Source organism: Canis aureus, chromosome 10 (assembly GCF_053574225.1).
Source record: "Canis aureus isolate CA01 chromosome 10, VMU_Caureus_v.1.0, whole genome shotgun sequence".
NCBI classification, from domain to species: domain Eukaryota; kingdom Metazoa; phylum Chordata; class Mammalia; order Carnivora; family Canidae; genus Canis; species Canis aureus.
Genome location: NC_135620.1, coordinates 13,072,929 through 13,098,562, shown reverse-complemented (window position 1 = coordinate 13,098,562; position 25,634 = coordinate 13,072,929). Strand labels below are relative to the sequence as shown.

The window sequence follows — 25,634 nt, the reverse complement described above, 5'->3', positions numbered from 1 at the left end:
AATTATTCAGCCTTAAGTACAATCACGTTTGAGATAGCACAAGTACAGGATAACATATTCTTGAGTAGAAGATCAAGCTAGTAGGCCTTTCCTGTGGTCTTTTGTGTCTCTGCTCCTGATTCCCCATAGGTAACTTTTTGATCAAGAATATACATGAATAGGGGCTCCTGGGTGGCTTAGTGGTTGATGTCTGCCTTCAGCTTAGGTCATCATTCTGGGGTCCTGGAATCAAGTTCTGCATCAGGCTCCCCTGCAGGGAGCCTGCTTCTCCCTCTGTCTATGTCTCCACCTCTTTCTCTGTGTCTCTCATGAATAAAAAGAATCTTAAAAAAAAAGAATATACATGAATCTTAAAAAAAGAGAATATACATAATATAGTGTACATACAACCCCCTGAAAACAAGCAGATACCAGGAGGAAAGAAGCCATACAAGAAGTGTTTCAAAGGATATATGGTCCAGATAGCTGCCGATCTGCTCACCCTCCAGACAAACTTTTTTGTTATTATTCCATTTTTCCCCAAACAAAGGATAATTCAAATTTTCACTTCTTGCAAAGACAACAGTGTTACTTAGAGTTCTGGAATTGAATGACTTCCTGCTTTTTAACCTGTGATATTGACCTTCACCACTGGAAAGAAAAAATAGATGTTCCTCTACTATATAGAATTATAGCTTATGTAAAAATTCATTACCATTTTCACATAACTGTGTTTGTGTTCCATATTCTTGATTTGCAAATCATGAATGAGAAATATGACCTTCAAAGTAATATAGGGGACACTATAAAGGTACAGCATTGAAAGGTACATACATTGAAACATCAAGTTTCAATTAATCTAAGAAAATTATGACACGTAGGAAACTTTGATCATATTATAATAAAATGTGTGTATGTGTATATATACATTACATATGTATATATGTAATATAAAATATACATTATATATGTATATATGCTTCCTAAAATATATGTGTGTGTGTATATATATATGTGTGTGTGTGTGTATATATATATATATATACTTCCTAGAGACTTCCAGTCATTTTTAGCAAAATCCTATTACAAAATTAGGATTTTTAGCTTAGTTTCAGAGGCTTGATAATTTAGAAGTTACTACTAAGGAGAAGCAAGCATTTGCAAAATAATTTGCACAATTATATTGTGCAAAATAATGCTAATCTAGAGGTAAGAAATAACTGTTAGAAAACATCATTTTGAGCAGGCTTTGTAAGTAAAGAGGATACCTTCCTAACTATTCACATTGTGTTGATTTAATGTCAGGATGTAAAACAAGGAATATTTTAGATCTAAAATTCTGATATTGAAATCTTACTTCCATCTTTGACCTCGCAGAAGCTTTGCCAAAACATTGAATATGTGCTTGTGAAAAGTTTTTAAAACTTCTAGCAAATTCAGAGATGAAATGTAGAGCTTTTGAAAAAAATGACTTCGCTGAGAGCGGAGGCAGGGTCAGAGTTAACTCATTTTGGAACGTTTCTGATGGGGTTGAGTTGCTTGCTCATCTGCAATTCTTTTATTTTTTTTTTTATTTTTTTTTTCTTTTTCAATTCTTTTATTACAAAAAACAAAAAACAAAAACACAACTTGTCATTATTCCACTGCCAGGTTGAAAGTTGTTGTTGTTGTTTTATAATGGCTTTTTAATTAGAACCTTAAAGAAAATCTGGCCCTCAGAGTTCATGGAAGCATTTAATTAATTTTTGTGGGGAGTCTCTGACATAAGTGGAAATGAATGAAAATGATTATTGTCATATCACTGTCTTGAAGAATGGCTCTTAATTATGTTATCAGATTGAAAATAAATATTAAAAAGGCCTCTAGCTGCTTATTTTTCTATCTCTTGCTTGTGAGCCACAACTGTAAGCTTTATGACAAGTAACTTGCCTAAAGAAACTTACTGAACACAAAGTTAAAGGAAAATGGTTTTTGAAGGCCAGACTGGGGATTCTTCTCAAAAGGAAGATTTAGCCAGCAGCTTGAGGTTTAATTGTCAACGCCAGAAATGTAGGCCAGGCAGGAAGCTGGAATGCTGTGACTTGGGTTCATGGAAAGTAGTCTTACTGTTGCTAAAGTTTCCTGGAAATTGAAATACCATATGGTTTCCAAAGTTAAGGAAGAAAAAAAATATATGTGTATATGTGTGTGTGTGTATATATATGCTTCAAAATGGACTCTCAGAAAGGAATTTTTGCAGTTTGGCTCAAAGAAAAGTATTTTAAATAAGACTTTCAGAGAAATAACACCATACTCTAACCACAGCCCCAAAGTATGTGAGGTTTGATTTGCCCTGGATATCATGGAAAATAATGAATGGAAATATTTATGAAATGGAAATTGGTATTGAGTAATTTGATTTTTTTTTTCAAGTGAAGGAACAGTAATTTACTAAGTGCGTTAATCACAAAGTAACTTGATTTAGTCACAATGACACATTAGAAAATTTGATTATTTTCTTTCATTTTGTCCTAACGTACTATTTCCTGATTAGAAAAATATTTTGTTCTCATTCATGGTGAGTTAAGAAAATAACATATAGGAATCAAAGGAGATTCAAATAATTCAGTCTTTTCTCCAAAAAAGTAAACATTTTGATCTATTTTCTTATAGTTTTTTTTTTTTTTTTTTTTTTTTGTTCAATGGATTTACTAGAGAGACTGATGATTTACATTTTAGCAATTATTCCATTATTGTTGGATGAACTGCTGGGCACTAGAAAATAATTGCCACTATTTTAAATGTAATTTATGGTCTGTCTTGCCTCTGGCTCACTGTTTCTTATTCCTTAAAGATTTTGTTTTATTTATTTTTTAAAGATATTTATTTATTTATTTGACACAAAGAGACGGACCACAAGCAGGGTGGGGGTGGTGGCAGGCAGGGGGAAAGGAAGAAGCAGACTCCCCGCTGAGCAAGAAGCCTGACTTGGGGACATGGGGCTCCATCCCAGGACCATAGGATCATAACCTGAGCCAAAGGCAGACACTTAAGCAACTCAGTCATCCAGGGACCCCCTCCTTAAAGATTTTTTTAGTTTTAATTCACAAGAGATACAGAGAGAGGCAGAGATATAAAGAGAAGAAGGCTCCCTGTGGGGAGTCTGAGATGGGACTCAATCCCAGGACCCCGATCACACCCTGAGCCAAAGGCAGATGCTCAACCACTGAGCCACCCAGGCTTCTCCAGACCTCCTTGCTGCCACGGATCTAGTCCTACCCTCTGGATCAGCCCCTTTCCCTACTGTTACCCTCCAGATCTTGTCAGTTCTAAGCACCACACCTCTGGCCACCACCTTCTCTCTTTTCTGCTTACACCCTCTACTTCCACAGCCACCTAATTCTTTACCCTACCAACACCTTCAGACCAATGAGCTTACTAATTTTTCATTATCCCTTTTATGCCCAGGTGCTCCCCTTTCCCTTCAGTTATGTATCTTTAAAGTTTCTGGTCCTTCATTTGAATCGCCTCCTGGCATACACCCTCCACTCCTTTGTCCTTCTGCTTTATCACTGTCACTTAGGAACACCGCAGTTCTCCCTAAATCAAACTATCTGACGTGTCGGGTTGTAGCATGAGTACAGAGTACAGAGCTGGACTGACAGGTCTAACTTTTGGTTCATGGTCACTCCTCTCACCCTGGCCTTTAACGTGATCAAGACAGCCTCACTGTTTCCTTCAGCCTGACCAAACTTTGGGCAGGTTTCTCTTTCACTCTAGGTCCCTGACCTCCCTTTCCTAAAATATCCTTTGCCTTAGAAAACTTTCAACTGTAGATTTTTTCTCTGCACCTATGAGACAGAAAATCCCCCAGCCTCCTGCCGGTTTTATAACCCAGAAGTGTCTTTCTCAGGGAGAAACCTCCCTTTGAAATATAATCCTCCCTTTGAAACGTGGGGGTCCTGTCTTCCAGTCCCTGCAGGAGGATAGAAGCCTGATTTTGATAAAGCACCAATTAGCAAACACAGAGGGTTTCATCCCACTGGCCACCTCTTGCCCCCCTCCTTCCTCCCCAAATACCTGCATCTCCATTCTTTTTTTTTTTTTTTAAGATTTTATTTATTAGAGAGAGAGAGAGAGAGAGAGAGCAAGAGCAGAGAGAGGGAGAAACAGACATCCCACTGAGCAAGGAGCTTGACATGGGGCTCATTCCCAGGACCCTGAGATAGTGACCTGAGCATAGGCAGACACTTAACCAACTGAGCCACCCAGGTTCACCCCTGCTCCTCCATTCTTACACTTAGCTTCTTATTTCACAGAGGAAATGGAAGAAATCAGAAGTGAATTTCCACCAACTCTGTTTATCACATCTGTACCAGATTCTGTTTACTTAATCTTTTCTCCTGGTGCCATGAGTGAACTCTTGCACTAACTCCCCACACTGTCACATTCTCTCTCTCCACCTCAAGGACATTGTTTCAGTAATTCCCCCTCCTGTTCTTTGCATCATCATTTTCTGCATCTCTCCAACCACTTTCTCATCACCACACAAATATGCTCCCTATGGTTTCATCACAAAAACAAATAAAAACTAAGACATACAAAATTCATTGTTTTGCCACTTTCTTTCATTCTAGCCACAACTCGATGTATATATCTTTTGTATAGTAATGTGAAAGAGAATTATCCTTAAATTAAAAAAAATGTTTTTCCAATTTCTAGTCTCCCTTTCTCTCTCAGCCTCACCTATATAATTATTCCCATCTGAACTCAACCTTTATATTATTAAATCCAGAGGACAATTCTCAGACTTCATCTTACCTAACTATAGCATCATGATCACTACTTTCTCCTTGAAAGAGTTTCTTTACTTCTCTTAGAGGATACCATACTCTCTGTTTCTCTTCTTACCTCTCTAGACATTATTTTTCTATCGTCTTTATTTATTGTTTTTTACCTCCCTGATCTCTTAATGTTGGAGCATCCCAGCACACACTTTTTTCTCTTTATTTTTCTTTACACATTCACTTTTTTGGGAATTTCATCAAGTCTTTAAGCTTTTAATATCCATCCATGAGCTAATTGATCCAACACGTAATTCCAGTCTACATCTCTGCTCAACTCTAGACATATATCCCACTGGCTTCCCAAATATGTCCTGCTGAGTATCTCCTGGGCATCTCAGACTTGACACTTGAAAAATTGAAGTCATATTCTCTCTTCCTCTAATACCACCCACAAAATCCTACTCTACAATCATGGGCAACTACTTCTTCCACTTGCCTTGGCTAAAACTTTCAGAGGCATCCTTTTCTCTTAGTTTGTCATAATCCATGTTCTAACTGTCAGCAAAATATGTAACTCTGCCTTAAAATATATTGCAAATCTGACTATATCTCCCAACTTCTATGACTAATGCATTGCCCCAAGCTACTATTGCCTCTTCTCCAATCTGTTGTATGGCAACAGTCCAAGCTGTTTTTGTCTTTTTCTCTTTTGCCTTCCTTTGGTCTATTTCTCAGAGCCATTTTAGTAATATTTAAAAATAAGACCATATGACATAAATAAGATTATATGACATTAGATCAAGAGAGTTAAATCCAACAATGGCTTCCTATATCATGAGACTAATAGCCTTACAAATCACAGAGAAGCTTATGCAATTGTTCTTTGACTCTACCTTCTCAAATGTTCACTCTTTACCACCTATACTAGCCTCTTTGCTATTCCTCAGTCATTTCTCTTTTTTAAGTGATTTTTTTAAAGATTTTAATTATTTACTCATGAGAGACACAGAAAGAGAGGGGCAGAGACACAGGCAGAGGGAGAAGCAGGCTCCATGCAGGGAGCCTGACTCGGGACTCGATCCCGGGTCTCTAGGATCACGCCCTGGGCTGAAGCCAGGCACTAAACCACTGAGCCACCCGAGCTGCCCCTCCTCAAACATTTCAATCAGATTTCCAGCCCAAGGTTTTGATACTTGTCTTTCTCCCTAAAACACTCTTTTCCTGGAAGTTCAATTGAATTTCTCCTTCAGGTCTTTACTCAGCTGTCACCATCTGAGTGAAAGCAAACCCTAGCTACTGCATCACAAACTGCACATATATTAAACTTCATATTCCTCCCCTTGCTTTGTTTTTCTCCAGAACACTCATCACCTTCTAACATATATGTTTATTTTTTTACCTTATTTATTGTGTTCTTACCTAGTAAAGAGTGAACTTTTTCAGGACAGGGATTTGTTTTGTTCTGTTTTCATTTGAAATGCTAGTAGCTAGAACAGTGACTATTTTAGTATTTAATCATTCTGTATTTGTTGAAGGAATGATGGAAAGACACCACCAAGGTTGTAGCAGAATATAATCTGACCTAGTTCTTAATCAAAGTTTAATTCTCTTAGAGGAGTTTCTGGTATATTATAAAAATAAAGGAAATAAATGGGAAATTCAAAACACTCTACAGAGAAAGAGTTAAAATGGAACCATTCTTGGAATTCAAACTGGGGAGTCTGCTAATGAAAATATTTGACCCAGAGCTGGGCAAAAATAATAGCACGAAAAATCTATCATGTGTAGATCAAGTTATGCAGAATGACTTATTGTAATATATCCATCTATTCCCAGGAAAATGTAGCCAAGGAAATGTCTCTTATGTGGGTGGGTAAGAATTCCAATCTCAAATTAAAAAAATGACTATTTTAATATTTGCTCTATTTAATAACTTGCAGTATATGGCACACATCTGAGTGATTTACAGAGTGCTTTGCACAGAACAGCTGATCATGGTGTAGAGCTTAACATGCAGTCAAAATCTTAGGGGACTGCATGGACATTTTAAGGAAACAAAAGGGGAAATTTGTACTCTGTACACAGTTTAAACTGATATAAAAGATCTGCCTGATTGATGAATTAGTAGGAATCAGAACCTTAGAACAAAAGCAACACAAAAGATTAAGTAAGACCAGTTAGAAAAACATATATGTTGGACGTGCAAAAGGAGATTTCAACAAGTCTTTATCCAATAAAAGTTAACTGTCAGTTCAGAAATTCCAAGAAAAGTTTAACTGGAAGAAAATGTTTCTGTATTATAATTACATGTGGAAAATGTATTTTGATGGTTAACATACTGTGAGGCATCTAAAGAATCTGCAGTATCTACAGGGAACTCTCTGGTCATTTACAAATGAAGTAAGATATACACAAATTGGAAGGAAGAACACAGAATCAAAGCCAAGAAGTAAAGAGTAGCATGGTGTAAATGTAATAATTATCTGAAAGAAGAAAGCCAAAATTAAGCTAAGCTTTCAGAAAATTATATTCTGATAATTTAAGGAGTTTTAAAGACCTGCATGGCAACAAATAAACATATGTTTATTTGTTTGATCACATGTTTACCAAAAAATTGAGCACATGGCAATGACAGAGAAAGAAAAATTAGTCAATTCTGTGTTATTAAGGATAGTGGTTTTAAACTGCAAAATATAAAATGACCATAGTTAACTGATCTGAAGACTAAGATAAGTGAAAGAAGTATAATTTTAGTTTGGTAGGAGAGTTATATTACTGAAATGAGTTGGGGAAAATTTTTTGCTGAAGTTCAAACTTTTTCCTCTGGGCAGACTTAGAAGAAAAAACTCTTATGAAGTGAATAACTCCATTTGAGCTTCTACTCCCTTTGTCTACTTCCCAAGCTTTCCAGTCCTAAGTGAATAACATATAAATCTAAGATGTCTTGATATCTAGAGTCATCCTGTCAACATTCTTAATAATACTTCTTTCTAGGAAAGTATATTTTCTATCATAGTATTTAACTCCTCAAATAATTCCAGCAGTAGTTACCAAACTATATTTATCCTCCTCGTTTACATTATTTTCACCCTTTCTCCCTTCTTTCTGAGGCTGAAGGCCGGAGCCTGGGGAAGCAACTCTCCACAGTGGTACTTTGTGGCAGCCATCCATCATGGCAGTGAGGACAGTGGCTATGAATAGATACCAGAATCCTCCCTGAATTGGCAGTCATCTCTCTCAGACTATACAAATGAGAGGATCCATGTATTTTCCTGGGAAAGATTTAAGAAATGAGGACTAGAGCCTGTGAGAGATGCTTTCTGCCTCTATGGAATATGAGTTCTGGAATTGGTATTAATTTGTGTTGCCAGACAACTGAGATGGAGTTAGTATGCTCCTGAAACAGAAAAGCCATTAATAGCACTGAAATTTGTAGTGGTCGAATATTTGCCGCATCTTTCTTCCTCTTCCAAAGTTTTATAATGTTAACTAAAGGGTGAGATTAATTGCTATTTGTTTTCCAGACTTCCTAAGTTTTCTACCCAGACAGTAAAAATTAAAGGCATATTCTAGCTTTATTTAGGTTATATGTGTTATTTCAACATGATTTCAGATTTTGTAGCATGGTGCTCAAAATACGTCTGTTGGGTGACTGAAAGGCAAAGAACTTTCTAGTTAATCATGTGAAGGGCTCAAGTCACTTAGCTTTATGGTGAAATTTTGTTTTGTCAAGTTTTAGATCACTCTATCAAAGCTGTAAACTTGGAGAATTTTTTTACTTATCTTTTAGGGTCACTTTATTATTTTCTTATTCTGAAGAAAATTATTGAGAATGAAAAATAGCTCTTATTACATGGATACAAATGGTCACTATTTAGAAAGATATACTATTTTACTGTGTGTTTTAGCTCAGTGTTTAAAAAAATCTAGGACTCTAATTGCTGTCCTGAAATGGTACACAAATATAAAGCCTGTTGTTTTTTTCTAATTTATTGAATGCTAGTCATTGTCACTTGGTTAAGTTCCTTTTATGAAATTAGATCTCTTATACTGCTTATTTGTGTTCTTTTAAAGTATGCATTTCTGATGCTAAAAAACCCCATATAAACCTGTTAGGAAGAATTTTGGCTAGTGAATTGAAGGATTTGAGAGTGTAAATCCAAATTTAGTTAACAGCCACTCTTGAAGTGATTAATTGTTGTTATGGATTTGTCTCATCATGTAAACTAAAGGTTAGGCTACAAGAAAAGTGTGAGAAACTTCCTCCGCTAATGGTTTCTCTTCATTTAGAAAGTGATAGCATACTTGGCAGTTTTTCAGGGAGCATTTAATTTGTTGGTTTAAAAATGGATTAATAGTTATGTTTGCAGTCATCATTTGGGCCCAAACAAAAAATTCTAGTTTATTAAGCTTATTAAGAAAAAGTAATTGGTAAAGTAATTAGCCAATAAAGTAGTAATTGCACCTTTTCTTTGGGTCTTAGAAAAAAATAACTAAGAAGAGATGAATTTCTGCTCTGTGGGGAATATTTTGGGAGGAGAGGGATCAGTGAGAAGCCAGTTCTGTCATAAAGGACCAGAGTGGAGATGGGAACCACAAAGGGCCAAGCCTTGATCCCAAATTGAAGCTGCACCATTAGCTTTCTGACTTATTTTTCAGGATGACAGCATAAGTCCTAACTATACTCTTAATGGCTTTCCCCAAATGGAAAAGTTGACACTTTCTAAACTGAGCAGATAATCCGGCAAGGCATAACGTAGCATCTGTTCCAATCTGTACATGTAATATTTTATTTTAATTCTTCCCTAGAATATAGTTTAGTTCTTGATTGACTTTTGATGGAAATAGTAAAATTAATCCAGATAGCCAATATAAATCACTAATATCAATGAATGGTTTTGCTTGGAATTATAACACTAAGGATTTTTCTTACATTTTTAGAGATGAATTAAAAGCAACCACTTCTTGTATTCCCAACTGGCTAAAGTTCACATGCTTTTAAATGTCAAATATTGTAGTCGCATCCCAATTTAGCCTCAAGGATCTTCTATTCTTCTCTTAAACTTCCCCCCCAATACATAAAAGGTAAATTCTTGCACATTTACATCTGGACAGTAATAAATCATTTCCAGCATTTCTTCAAATAGTATAAAGCAGTAAAATGCAGGTATGTTACCCAGGGGACCATGGCAATGAATTTTCCATAACTGAAGCATTGCCTTGTTCATTAACTTAGGAAAAGCTAAGAGCAATCACCAAAACTGATTAAAAATTTATTAATAAAGTTTCTCAAATTAGGTGTAAAATAATTTGAAGTCATTTGTCTTAGGGAAGAGAAATACCTGGCATGGGGGTGGGGGAATGTGAAAATGCTATCCTTAGGAAACTTGGCTTGCAAGGTTGGCCTTTGGCTTGTGTCTGGGCATTTGAATTTTGGGAGTATTTCCACTGTTCCATGAGTGATAAAGTTGGGACCTTGTGCTTAAACTGTGCAAACAATATGGCTTAATTTGAAGATTTGTTTTTCTTCAAGGTGTTAAGAACTTTAATATGTGCTAAGTAGAATGTGCCTGTGTGACCCACCCCTAATAAAAATTTTAATGCTGAGTATCTAATGGCAACATCTCACACATGTTGTCACAGTTGGTGCTGGAGGAACTAAGCATATCCTGTATAATTCCAATAGGAGACAACTCCTGGGAGATTGAGCTTGGAAATTCCTTTCCAACTTTATATGTCTTTCTTCTTTGATGATTTGGCTTTGTATCCTTTTATTGTGAAAAATTATAGTTGTGTATGTGCTGAGACCTGTGAGTCCTTCCAATGAATCACTGAATCTGGATTGATCTTTGGGACCCTTATCACAAAGTGTTAATCAATCTGTCAGCACTTTGTATTAGTTAAGTTCTTTAGAGTTATAAGGGGGAATCTTTATCAAGATTCCTTTGAGAGAATATTTATTGCAAAGATCTATAATGACTGTGAAGGGGCAAGAAATATACAAACTATACCCCTCTTTTTGACTACTAATTACTCTGGAACTGAGAATTCCTGGAATTGAGCTGTACAATAAGCTTTTGGACAAATAAAATAATGGAATGTTTTGGTGCTTCTTTCTATGTCGTAAGTCCAGGAGATTGGGTCAGTTTATCACCCTTATATATACAGCATCCCTATTGGGCAGAATTTTAGGCCAAGCCACCTCAAAGACAGCATTCTTCATATCCAGCATAGGCTTCTGTACCCTTGATTTAGGCACCAGCTTCCGATCTAATCATTTGTGGCCAATATATCAGAGATGGGATGGCTTATATGTCACAAAGACAGAAGAATTAGAAAAAGTGATTCTTCTGGGTTCACATTTTACTGATGGAGGCTTCAGATGAGGCAGATACTTAAGACCTTAATAGACTCAGTACCAGTACACCCAGGAAGAGGTGTAAAGAGTGCACAGTTATTCTCTCTTGGAAGGAGAGAGACCAATGAGAAGATGTTCTGAAGCCAGGACTGGAAAAATGACATTAATTAAAGGTGAACTAAGAAAGGGGCACCTATTAGTGTTTAAGAATTTCTTGATTCTCGTATGTGCAGTGAGGCAGAAAAATATAGGTGACTGTGAGTTCTGTGAGAGAAGGAACAATGGCATCTACTCCACCCCTCCTGAAAAAAAATTAGTCTATTTTTGTCTATCCTTTCAAACTCTGTATAAATTGAAGCATATTTTACTTAGTCTCGCATATTTTTACAATTCACCTACAGTAATGGCAACCTTTCCTAGTTCCTTAAAAGAGCATTTTTCACATGTATTACGCTCTGACAATAAAGACTAACAGCCAGAATAAAAATTCCAATTCCTGAAGATGCAGTGTTTAAATTATGTCAACAAGGGGACACCTGGGTGGCTCAGTGGCTGAGCATCTGCCTTTGGCTCAGGGCATGACCCAGAGTCTAGGGATCAAGTCCCACACTTGACTTCCCACAGGGAACCTGCTTCTCCCTCTGCCTGTGTCTCTGCCTCTCTCTGTGTGTCTCTCATGCATAAATAAATAAAATATTTTAAAAAGTAAATTATGTCAACAAGGATGAGTTTAAAAAGTCACAGTTTTCCTGACCATGCTAAAAATATAAGTACCAAAAGAAGGATGGAATTTGACTGTAAGAATGAATTGTTAATTGTTGCCTTTATGAATTCCATTCTTCAGAAGGAGTACCAAAACATCCTTGTGAGGATCCTAGGAAGATATGTATTTCCTTTTTACTTAGAGCTAACCAGAGTAGATGACTTATAATAATTAAAATAATACAACTTCTGGAGAAACAACATTTAATCAACAGAGATTACTGGCAAACCATGGAGGTTGTATGAGCTGAAACTGTAATGACATTTTGTGTTGAAAATGCCACAGTACACTTTGGCAAATATTAATGGTTCTTCTGCTTGGTATTCTCTTAAACCATTCTCACCGTTGACTCTAGGGTATTCAGAAAGAATAATTTTATGCATGTCAAGGGCAGATAGCTGCTCAAAGTGGCCCTGAACAATGAAAGGAATCAACATCAGGAAATGAAGTGAGTAGTTAGGGAGTGAACAATAAACCCTATAGTTATAGGGGCTAAAATAATTCTCTTAAAAAGAAAATCATGAGATACAGAGGCAAATGCAGTTAGAGGTATTTCTAACTGCAGGATTGCTCTAATAATGCCCAATTGAAGGTTTTCATATCATGGAACAAAAACAAGGCATTGTCATTGTATTTTGCTTGAATCCTCAACTCACAGAATCTGCAAACAGTAAAATGGACATCTTTTATATACTAAGTTTGAGGGTTTTTTTGGTGCACAGCATTAATTCACAGAAACACTAGAATATGGGCCTTGTCCCTTAGTTTCCCAGGACTCTTATTTATTCTCCCTATCTGAATGCTTCTATCATGTGGTCAAATCTTCCATTCACATTGTTCACTCAAGAAGTGATCAACCAGTGCTTACTACTAACTTCTGGCAATGGTAGAGACATACTTTAATTTCCCTTAAAAATCGGGAAGGCCTTGCTTTCAGAAGAAACTCATTCAGGGGCAGCCCCGGTGGCACAGCGGTTTAGTGCCGTCTGCAGCCCAGGGTGTGATCCTGGAGACCCAGGATTGAGTCCCATGTCAGCTTCTCTGCGTGGAGCCTGCTTCTCCCTCTGCCTGTATCTCTGCCCCTCTCTCTCTCTCTATGAATAAATAAATAAAATCTTAAAAAAAAAAAAAAACTCATTCAGCAAATTTTAGCTCAGCCAGTTCCCCAGCTGTTGTGACAGCAATATCTATTGTTGTTTATTTGTTTGACATTTAGTTCTGCCTCCAATGTTCCTTCCCCCCAAAATAACTCATTTATTCTATTACCTGCATTTATTAAAAACGTTCTCTACATCATGCACTATTTCTGGCTTAGAGAACTCTACTGTAAAAAAATGATTGGCCGGTGTCAGAGCAGCATCATGGTCTGAAATCCCTCTCTGTCTACTCCTTCCCCCTCCCTTTATCTTTTACAGGTATTACATTTGATCAATCACTTGCATTTCTAATTCCACCATGGCATATGCTTTTTAGGGAACCCAAGATGACAAAATGCCCTTGCCAACCTTGTATGTTTGAATGATTCTTATTCATAATAAGTATACTTTTATACTTGTGTAAAGGAACTAATAATTGAATTGGACTCCCCACTAGGACTAAGCTTCTAGCTGAAGTAATTATGGCTGGATCTACAAACATTTAGGCCTGTGTCATGGGTAGTGAGTTACCACCAAATTCGGGTGCATGTCACAGTGATGTACTAAATACCTTCTCCAGATTTTCCCTCTCAGGCACTCAAGTGACACATTACTCCCTGAGAATGCTACCACCTCGAACCATTATATGCCATTATTTCTACCTGTTTTTCAAGATCGGAAGCCCAAGTTTGTTACCTTCCTCTGTGTATGTTGCAATTAAGGGCTATCTATTTGATTTACTATTGCAATTGTTTATCTATCTTCCACTGAGAGTGCTAGACTGCCATTTCCTTGAGGAAAAGAAAGGAGCCTGGCCCTTTGCTATATTGTCATCACCTAATCCAATGACAGGTAGATGGTGTGTCCCTGACATGTCTTAAGTGAAGTGAAAAGTGTGCCATTATTTGATTTCTCAACATAGGAAATCTCTCTTTGCTGAGTTGAATTTTCTTCAGGTAATGACTAGTTGGGAATTCTTGTTAGGAAAACAAAGGAAAAGAAGAAAAACAGCAACAAAAAGCGATTTGTAATGTGATGTTTAAGATGCTGCATTGCTAAATAAGCTCTGTGGCAATGTAGGTATCATTGTCAAAACATATTGAGGAAAAAGAAATATGAACAAGATGATATTTCAATTTAGAACAGTATTTATTAGGCACACTTCTTCAATTATTGAAAATTAGCATAAGCACCCCTGCCAATACAATGTAAAAGTTACTCCTTTCTCATTAGTTACAGACATACCCGTTTCTTAGCAAGCAAATCCACTTATAATATTACCAATTAAAAGATAGAATTTTAAAAGAGGGAAACAACATTTAAGGCTTCAGTTCTGGGTTGGTTTTCTCACGGTGCAGAATTCTTGAGCATATGGTTACTTGATTGTGTTAACCTATGGTTGGTATCTATGATGTTATTTATCTATTAGTTGTACATTTTTCCTTTTATAGAAGTAAATTTAAAATTTAGGAATAACTCAATATATAAAATGCTGGGTAAAAAGCTAAATAAGAATTTTTCTATGGATGGGAAAAATAAAATCCTGTCTCTTCTGTTTCCATAGGCATTTAAACGTGCCCGAGGTTGTGATCTACTTATGGGAGCATCTCACAGCAAATGCAGGGGAAGGGCCCATAAAAAGTTTGAGACCATGTGTCTCAAACTACCATGTGGGGTAGCACCTTTGAGCAGGGTCCTGCTAGGAGCAGGTTTAACTGTGTACACCATTCATGCTATAGATGCCTCAGAACAGATTTTTAAAAATCCCTTATCTAATTCTGTGTATTCTAGGGTAAAATCAACCTATATTTTGTTCTTTAATCCTTAATTTCTTATAATAAATGTCTTCCTGTTTTTTTGTACCTAGAGTCCTTTTTTTTCCCCCCATGCAGTGAATTATAGATGATTTATGTGTCCATAGACCCTCTAGAACCACCCTCCTATCATTTGTTTCAAGGTTGGTCAGTGATTTGGGGCTGAGTGTGGTAGGAGAGTAGATCTTTCTCCACCCAACACCACTACTCCAGTACCTACTGGACAATACATAGGGAACTCAGTAGGTACACAAGACCAGATCACCTCCTTCTAGGACATCTAGTGGTTTTTCTAGAAGGAGGTGAGAAATATGCCCATAATGTCATCTTGGACTAAGAAGTGCCTCACATACAGAAGCAAGAAATGAATGGCAGCACCTCCTATCCATTGTGGGTGCTGAGGCTTAGGGCCACATGGGTTAAAGAGGTGCCCCAGGGCCAGGAGGGAAGCCCTAGGACCCTAGGAGCTCTAGCTTCTGCAGATAGGCTTGAGTTCACTAGCAGACACCTGTGCCTGAGGTGATTTCCATAGATCAGTTACCACCGTGGTGGGCCAACTTTTATAGCTTCTTGCTCTCTTATAATGCTTCCCCTATTTTTATTTATTAAAACATAGTAAGCATACCTTATATTATTTCGATAATTCTAGCATTTTAAGTCTTTCTAAGTTCTATGCTACTGTCTTCTTCATTAAGCCTGAGTGTTTTATAATTTCTTTTTTTAATGTGCGATCATATTTATTGGAAGCCCCTTAGTGGGAATTCTCTGATTCTTGAATTGAAAGCAGTATTTGGGGACACCTGGGTGGCTTAGTGAGTAAGCATCTGCCTTTGGCTCAGGGTGTGATCCTGGGGTCTGGGATCGAGTCCTGTATCAGGCTTCTTGTGGGAGCCTGCTTCTCTCTCTGCCTCTCGCTCTCTCTTTCTCTGTTTCTCTCATGAATAAATAAATAAAATCTTTAAAAAAAGAAAGAAAGCGGTCTTTGTAGAGCACACTTATGTTTGCTTCTGCCAACACATTTGAAATATTCCTTTCCAACCAGGGTCAATTCACACAAATTCTCTCTGTGGGATTTTCAGGTATCTCAGGTTATATGGATTCAAGCTACAAATGTATAAAAGCCAAGTTAATGTTGCAAATCCATAGGAGAAATGTATTTCCCTTTAGTCAGTGACAGTTTATAGGTTAGATCATATTCTTTCTAATACCCTGTGTATGTGCCTGTGTTTCTAGAACTCTCTTACTCTGATGACATAATCCTTTGGATTGGAGAATGCCCTAATATGTTTTACAATTTGGGCAGGCTCTGGACTTTTTCACCTTTAGGCTCTAGGAGGCCGTGAAAGATCAAGTCATGGTTATTAAGCTAGGCAACTGCTTTTAAGGTAATTGCTACATTTATGGCTCCACTTACATTGTAGACTCTATAAAGCTGACCTTGGTTGGCAAACTTTCTCTGTAAGGGCCATATAGTAATAATTTAGGATTTGCCAGGCTGCATACTTGCACCCAAATAATTTCTGTCACATATTCTTTGCTTGTTCTTTGTTTTTCTTTTTTCTTTTATTTATTTATTCATGCGAGACACACAGAGAGAGGCAGAGAGGTAGGCAGAGGGTGAAGCAGGCTCCCTGCAGGGAGCCTGATGTGGGACTCCATCCCAGAACCCCAGGATCACCATCTGAACCAAAGGCAGGTGCTCAACCACTGAGCCACCCAGGTGCCGCTTGGTTTTTCTTATAAGCTTTTAAAATGTAAAAACCTTCTGAGCTCTGAAGACATACAAATAAAGACCATGGTTTTTATCTGACCCATTGTTTAATGGACTACTGCTCAAAATTCTAGATTCCCCCTTTACTTACTTTTTTTTTGCCTCTGAAATCCTTCACAGTTGTTGATGTATTTTAAAGTCCATAAAATATATTTCTGTCTGGCATTTTCAACAGTTTTCAGTTGGAGTGTCAGTCAGGCGGTTCAGTACTTCTGAAGAGTTTTATTTTTATTTTGTGCAGTCTATAAATATTTATTAAGATTAGCACTCACATTCACCATATTCTATCCTTAATCATGTTGTTCTGGTATTTCAGACTTTCTTTCTGGTATAATATTTCTTAGTTTTTAAATCTATCCTTTAGCTGTTCCATTGGTGAGTGTCTGTTGGCCAAATTCTTGCAGTATGCATTCTTTTTGAAGTGAATCCTTTGAGGATACTACAGATTTTAATATGATTTACCCTGAATGAGATTTATTGTGCATTCTGATTCTGGAAATTTATCATTTTTATTAAATCCAGGAAAATTTCAGCCATTATGTCTTTGAGTTATCTGCCCCTTATTCTACACTTCTTTTTTCCTTAGATTATTTATTTGCTTGTTTGAGAGAGAGAGAGAGAGAGAGAGAGAGAGATGGAGACAGAGACAGAGAGAGAGCAAGTGAGAATGGGGGGAGAGACAGAGGGGAGAGAGAAGGACAAGCACACTGTGCACTGAGTGCTGAGCATGACTTGAAGCTCAACTAGGACAAGGTAGAGCTTGATCCTATGACCTGAGGTCATGACCTGAGCTGAAACCTGACCAAGACCAGACCAGACCATGACCAGATCCTATGACCTGACCATGACTCAGGTGCTTATCTGACTCAGCCACCCAGGACCTCTCTTCTGTCTTTAAAAAACGATGAGATATATATTAGATCTCTCAGGATTCACTATGTCTTTTATTCTATCTCATTGTCTCTTTTTCACTGCTCCCTACCTTCCCTCTCTGGCTCTCTCATAATTTACTCTAAGCTGTTTTTTAGTTCTTTCATACTCTCTTTAGTTATTGTTATGCTATTTTATTTATCAATTTTATATACCTTAAAAAGTTTAATCTTGATTACCTTTGTTTTTGTAAGTTCTTTTTTTTTTTTGATATTCTAACTCATCATTTTGAGTGATCTCTCATTAGTTGTTCATGATGATTTTCTCATTTGTATCTTTAAAGTATTGAACATGCTGGATTTTATGCCTTGTGTTTGGTAATTACAATAGATGAAGTTTAAAGATATATTCGTGCTATTGGTTATTTTACTCTACCTTATGGTATATTTTCTTTCTTGGTTTAGGGGATTTTGAAGGACATTCTAAGTGGTCATTGTGAGATCTAGAAGGAAGATTAGCTTTTTTTGCAAGGTGCCTGGGTACTTACTCAGTTTGGAATAGTTGATCTAAATTAATTAATTTATTGATTTAGGGATTTTTAAGCCATGTCATTCTTGGATCTGGTCTGACTTTTGGTTACAAATTCTCAAGGAAGAGTATTCTCTTGCACTCTACTCATAACAAAAGCAGAGATCAGATATATGTTTCCTTTGCAGGAGGAGGTTATTAATCTAGTTTACTTTTTTATACACTGTAAACTTCTTCAGAGGTACACACTTTAAGGGTTTCTTTTTCTGTTCAGACTAAGATTTTCTTAATAAAAACTGTTAGTAGAAATTAGGAAATGCCTTTAGGTGATGCTCTTTTGGGTGTTTCTGTGTTTGCTTTGTTTCTGGTGTCTTGAGATTTCCTTTATTCTTTATTTTTTTTCTCCAGCTATACTTTTAAATGAACATCCTTAATACTTTGACTCGCATACTTGAATGTTTGGGGTGAACATTTTTAAGATTTGCAGGATATTCTCAGAAAGAGAAACCTTGTGTTAGACGTCTAACTTTATTTTTTTCCTTGAGAGATGATGTAATACTTAACATACAAGATTGAATTATTTATTGGAATGAGTTACTCTTGTGGTAATCTTAGAAAAATCACTTACATTTAGAATCTCGGTTTCTTTATTAACTAATTTAGGGTCCTATTAATACCAGTCTCATAGTGCTTTTGTTTGGTATATATGAGATAGTGTGTATTAACATAGTTTTCAAAGCCATAATGCCTTACACAAACACTAGGTACTATTTAATATTAATAATAATGGTCATTATTATTGTTATCATTTTCAGCATACCTTAATCAGTTTCTCAAAATCAGTATTAGAGCTGTTGTTCATATATAATTACAATTTACAGTGTTTCAGATACAAAAAAAGAAAAAGTATTCTTTTATGGTTCCTAGAAATTCAATACCACTTCTTTTAGAGAGAAAAAAAAAAGACAAGACAAAGCAGATATCTGAAAGAAAACATATTTGTGTTTGTTTGTGATCACTTAGCGTAAGTAATTATAAATGAATAAAATAAAAACTAATGGTAATTTTATAATACTATTGTTAACTTTGATAATGTTCAGGGAAGAAACCAAAAAATTCACTTGTTTCTAATTATAAAACACAGATGTAGACTTTATCAATATGTAATGCTATTTGCAAGCAAGTTAGGGTTAAATTTTAATAGGGGTGCCTGCATGGCTAAGTCAAGTGTCCAACTCTTGGTTTTTGGCTCAGGTCATGATTTCACGGTCCTGAGATCAAGCCCTACCTCAGGTTCTGTACTGGGTGTGAAGTCTGCTTGAGATTCTCTCACTCTCCCTCTGTTCCTCCCCCTGCTTTCTCACACTCTCGCTTTCTCTCTAAAATAAAAAAATCAAATCAATCAATCAATCTTTGAATAAAAAGAATTAAACTCTAATAAAAGAATGCTCAATTATTATCTGCATATTGTGGTATGTAGTGCCATTTATCTATATACCTTATAAGATTTTTAATAATTCTTTTAATCATATAATCTATTTTTCCTTATTTCCTACAATTTTGCATGCTAATTAAATTAATTAGTTAATTAATTATTACCACAAGTTTATTTTTTTGTTGATTGATTAATTTACCCCTCAAGGTAGCATTTATAGGTTCCAGGGATTTGGACATGAATATGCTTTTTTCTCATTAACAAAACTTTTTAAAAATTATGGTAAAATACACATAACACAAAACTTACCATCTTAGCTTTGTTAATGTGTACAATGCAATGACATGGAATATATTTATTTTATTGTGCAAGTATCCACCTCCAGAAATCTTCATCTTGCAAAACTGAAAGTATACCCATTGATATATAACTCCTCATTACCTCCTTCTTCCAGCCTCTGGTAACCATCATTATGCTTTCTTATCTCCATGAACTGATCACTCTACATTCCTTATCTATGTGGACTCATATAGTAACTGTCCTTTTCTTTGGCTGCCTAACCTCATTTTGAATAATGTCCCCAAGACTTATCAGTGCTGTAGCCTGTGTCAGAATTTGCTTCCTTTTTAAGATTGAACAATATTTCACCCTTATTTTACGTATCCATTCATGTATTGTGGATACTTTGGTTATTTCCATGTTTTAGCTATTGTGAATAATGCTGCTATGAACATGGCTATACAAATATCTTTTCAAGACTCTGCTTTTCATTCTTTTCAGTGACTACCCAGTAGATTTCCTGCATCATATGTAATTCTATTTCTGATTTTTTGAGAAACTACTATATCATTTTCCACAGTTGCTCTACCATTTTCCATTCCCACCAACAGTGTGTAAGGGTTCTAGTTCCTCTTTATCCTTATGAATGCTTGTTGTTTTCTGTTCATTAGTAGCTATCCTAATAGGTGTGAGGTGATATATCATTGTGGTGGTTTTATTTGCATTTCCCTAATGATTAGTGATATGAAGCATCTTTTCATGTGCTTGTTGGCCATTTGTGTGGGTGTATGTGTGTATGTATATGCATGTATATGTGTGTATACATATACATATAAGAACTATTAAAGCCCTTTGTCCATTTTTCAGGTTTATTGAGAAATACTTGGCATACATCACTATATAAATTTAAGGTATACAGCATGGTGATTTGACTTATATTTTGTAAAATGATTATCATGATATGTTCATGATAATTTCAATATTCTCATATAGATAAAATAAAAAGAGGAGAAATGAAGAAAGAACAAAGAAAAAAAATACTTTCTTCCTATGATGAGACCACTTAGGATTTACTCGCTTAATAACTTTTCTATATATCATACATTAGGGTTAGGATAGTGATCATGTTGTACATTATACCCCCTCTACTCACCTATTTTATAACTGGAAATTTTCACGTTTTGACTACCTTTGATTTTCCCTACTCCTAACTCCACCTCTGGTAACCCACAAGTCTGATCTCTTTTCCTATGAGTTTAGTTTTCTGTTTTGCCTTTTTTTTTTTTTTTTTGATTCCTCATATAAATGAAATCATACAATTTTTCAGTGTCTAACTTATTGCATTTAGTGTAATGCCTTCAACATCCATCCATGTTCTTGCAAGTGATATTGTTTTTTTTTATTTTAACGGGTGAATTCTATTCCATCGTATGTATGTATGTATATGTGTTGTGTGCATCTATAAAACTCTTTTATCCATTCATCCATAAATGGGAACTTAGGCTATTTCTGTGTTTTGGCTATTGAAAATAATACTGCTCTGATCATGGGGTGTAGATATCTTTCTGAGATAGTATTCTCATTACATTTGAAGTACTCCCAGAAGTAAAAGTCCTGGACTGTATGATAGTTATATTTTTAAATTTTTGAGAATTCTCTGTGCTGTTTTCCACAACAGCTGCACTAATTTAAAATCCCACTGAGAAGGCAAAGGGTTTCCTTTTATTTATATCTATGCCAGCATTTCTATCTTTTGTCTTTTTGATAATGGCCATTACAACAGACATGAGATGACATCCTATTACAGTTTTAATTTGCAATGACTAGTAATGTTGAGCATCTTTTCATGTACCAGTTGGCTTTTTGTATATCTTCTTTGAAAAAATGTCTATTTAGGTCCTTTGCCCATTTTTTAATTGGATTACTTGTTTTTTACTATTAAATTATTTGAGTTCTCTATATACTTCTTTTTTTTTATTGACCCCTGCCTGGTATGCGGTATGCAAAATTTTTCTTACTATTCTGTAGCTTGATGATTTATTTTGCTGTGCAGAAGTGTTTTAGTTTAATGTAGTCCCACTTTTAAAAAAATATTTCTTATGCTTTGGAAGTTGTATCCAAGAAACCGTTAGTGAGACCCAAGTCAAGGAGTTTGTTCCTATGTTTTCTTGCAGGAGTTTCAGGTTTCAGGTGTTACATTTAAGCCTTTATCCATTTTGTGTTAACTTTTGTGAAGTGGCTTAGGATATGGGTCCAGTTTCATTATTTTACATGTGAACATCCAATTTTCCTAGCACTATTAATTGAAGAGACTGTCTTTTCTCCATTGAGTATTCTTGGCTCCATTGTCAAATATTGATTACATATGCTTGGATTTATTTCTGGACTCTTGATTCTGTTCCAATGGTCTATTTGTCTGTTTTTATGCTGGTACCATACTGTTTTAAAGATGATAGCTTTCTAGTATAGCTTGAAATTTATAGTGTAATCCTTCCTGCTTTGCTCTTTTTTCACAGCCTTTCAGTTTTAATCAAGGTCTTTTGTGGTTCCATGTAAATTCTAGGAGTGTTTTTTTTTCTACTTCTGCAAAAAAATTTCATTAGAATCTTAATAGGAATTGCATTGAATCTCTATATGATTAAGTTGCACAGTCGACCTTTGAACAATGCAAGGTTAGGGGCATGACTCATATGCATTCAAAAATTTATATAAAAATTTTTGACTCCCCAAAACTTTACTAATAGCCTACTGTTCACTGGAAACCTTATGGATAATATCAACATTAACACATATGTTGTATATTATATGTATTGTACATGTGATATATTGTATTGTTATAATAAAATAACCTAGAGAAAAGAAAGTATTATTAAGAAAATTTCAGGGAAGAAAATATACATTTACCATACTGCACAGTACTTAAAAAAAAGTCCTTGTATAAGTGGACCCATACAGTTCAACTTCTGTGACATTACCATCTTGTGGTAATGACATTTTAACAGTATTAATTCTTTTGTTCTATTAACATGGAATGTCTTTCCATTTATTTGTATCTCCTTCAGTTTCTTGCATCAATGCCTTATAGATTTCAGCAAGAGATCATTCACCTTCTTAGTTAAATTTATTCCCAAGTATTTATTCCTTTTGATGCAACTGTAAATGGGATTGATTTTTTAAATTTCTTTTACAAAATTTTGTTAATGTATAGAAATGCTACTGATTTTTGTATGATCATTTTATATCTTGTGACTACTGCACTCACTGATTAGGTCTAAAAGGATTTTTAGTTGAGTCTTTAGGATTTTTCTATATAAAATTATGTTTTCTGACAATAGAGTTTCATTTCTTCCTTTCCAATTCTGATATCTTTTATTTCTATTTCTTGCTAGGACTTCTAGTACTATGGTGAATAGGAGTGCTGAGAGTGGGTATACTAGTCTCATTTCTGATCATAGAGGAAAGGCTTTCATCTTTTCACTATTGAGTATGATGTTAGCTGTGGGCTTGTCATAGATGGCCTTTGTTATGTGGAAATTTGCCACATTGCACATTGCCATATTTGCACACATTGAAATATCTTTGCAACTCACTGGACAAATCCCACTTGATTATGATGAATAATCCACTTAGTGTTATGTTGAATTCTATTTGCTAGTATTTTATTGAGAATTTTTGTGTGTATATTCATCAGGGATATTGGCCTATAGTTTTTTGTTTTGTTTTGTTTTCCCTAGTAGTATACTTTTCTGGTGTGGTATCAGGATAATGCTGGCCATGTAAAATGAGTTTGAGAATGTTCCCTTCTCCTTAATTTTTTGGAAGAATTTGGAAAATGTAATTCTTCTTTAAATGTTTGGTAAAATTCACCAGTGAAGCCATTTGTTCCTGGGCTTTACTTCTTAGGAAGATTTTTGATTACCAATTCTATCTTCTTACTAGTAATTGATCCGCTTAAATTTTCTGTTTCTTCCTGTTTCAGTTTTGGTAAGTTTTGTATTTCTAAGAATTTCTCTATTTTTCTAGGTTATCTAGTTTGTTGTATAATTTTTTATTATAGCCTCTTATGATTCTTTAAATTTCATGTGTTATCACTTATATTGTTGCCTATTTCTTTTATAATTTTGTTGATTTGAGTAATTTTAAATTTTTTCCTTGTTAGTCTACTTGAGAGTTTATCAATATTGTTTATATTTTTAAAGAGCCAACTCTTTTTTATAGGTGCAAATAGGTGTTTTTATTAAAGCATGGGACGAAGGAGCTGCCTAAAGAACCAACTCTTAATTTGGTTAATCTTTTCTATTGTTTTATTATTATTGTGCTCTATTTTATTTATTTCTACCCTAATCTTTATTATTTTTTTCTCCTGCTAAACTTGGGTCCAGTTTTTTCTTCTTTTTCAAGTTTTTAAAGTGGAGTTGGGGTGCTTATTTCAATCTGTTTTGCTTCTTATTATAGTTGTTTATTGTTTAGAATAGCTTTTGTTGCATGGCATGACATGAATTCTGTTATGTTGCATTTGCCTTTTTTGTTTATCTCAGTATACTTTTTTAGTTACCCTCTAATTTCTTTTTTGATTCCTTTGTTGTTCAGCAGAGCGTTGTTTGCTTTCCATATATTTGTGAATTTGCCTCTTACTGATTTCTGGTTTCATGTCATTATGGTCAGAGAAATGTGATTTCTATTTTCTTGAATTTGTTGACTTGCTTAACATACGGTCTATCCTAGAAAATGTCCCATTTAATGTTGAGAAGAATGTTTATTCTGATGTTGTTGGAGAGAATGTTGTATATATGGCTGTTAGGTCCATTTGATCTATAATGTTCAAATCCATTGTTTTCGTATTGATTCTCTGTCAGAATGGTCTATCCATTATTGAGAATGCAGTATTAAAGCCCTCAATTATTACTGTATTATCATTTATTTCTTTTTTTAACTGTTAGTTTTTGCTATATGTATTAGGTGCCCTGATGTTAGACACATAAATATCTACAATTGTTATATTTTCTTGATACATTGACCATTATATAATAACATTATTTTTCTCTTTTTATCAGTTTTAGTTTACAGTCTATTTTATCTGATGTAATTATAGCTCTTCTGCTTTTCTTTTCTTTCAGTTGCTATTTGCTTAAAATATCTTTTCTATCCCTTTAGTCTTAGTCTATATGTGTTTTTCAGGCTAACTTGAATTTTCTGTAGGCTGTATATTGTTGTATCTTGTTTGCTTTTTTTCCATTCAGGCATTCTATATCTTCTGTTTGGAGAATTTAATCCATTTACATTTAATTATTATTATTGATAGGTAAGGATTTACTATTGCTGTTTTATTTATTGTTTTCTAGTTGTTTTGTAGATTTATGGTCCCCTTCTTTCTTATCCTGGTGTCTTTTTGTGTTTTCATATTTTTTGATCGTTTGGTCAGTTACTTTTTTTTTCAATATTTTAAATACATCATCCCATTATTCCCTAATTTTTTTTATTTGAAGTATAATTGACATGTACTGTTATATTTTCAGGTGTGCAATATAGTGATTCAAAAATTCTATACATTACTTAATGAGCACCATGATAAATGTAACCACCATATAACATTATTACAATATTAACTGTATTCCCTATGCTGTGCTTTTCATCTTTCTGCTGCATTTATTTTATAACCAGAAGTTTTAACTATTGATCCCATTCAACTATTTTATCCATCTCCCCACTCTCCTCCTCTCTGGCAAATACCAGTTTATTCTTTGTATTTATGAGTCTGTTTTGGTTTTTGTTTGTTTTGTTCTGTTTTGTTTTTTAGATTTCATATTTAAGTCATATATTTGTTGTTCTCTGTCAGACTTATTTCACTTAGCATAGTGTCCTCTAGGTCCATCCATGTTCTCACAAAAGGTAAGATTTCATTCATTGTTATGGCTGAATAATATTCCAATATATT

The 25,634-nt window shown here is 35.1% G+C and overlaps 1 protein-coding gene and 1 long non-coding RNA gene across 15 annotated transcripts in view; one reads left to right on the top strand and one right to left on the bottom strand.

Moving 5' to 3' along the window:
• The window catches only part of LOC144321982 (uncharacterized), a 566,375-nt gene that overhangs the window by 253,932 nt on the left and 286,809 nt on the right, over nt 1-25,634 (top strand). The window lies entirely within an intron of this gene.
• LOC144321983 (uncharacterized) overlaps nt 1-25,634 on the bottom strand; it is a 67,554-nt gene that overhangs the window by 687 nt on the left and 41,233 nt on the right. The window lies entirely within an intron of this gene.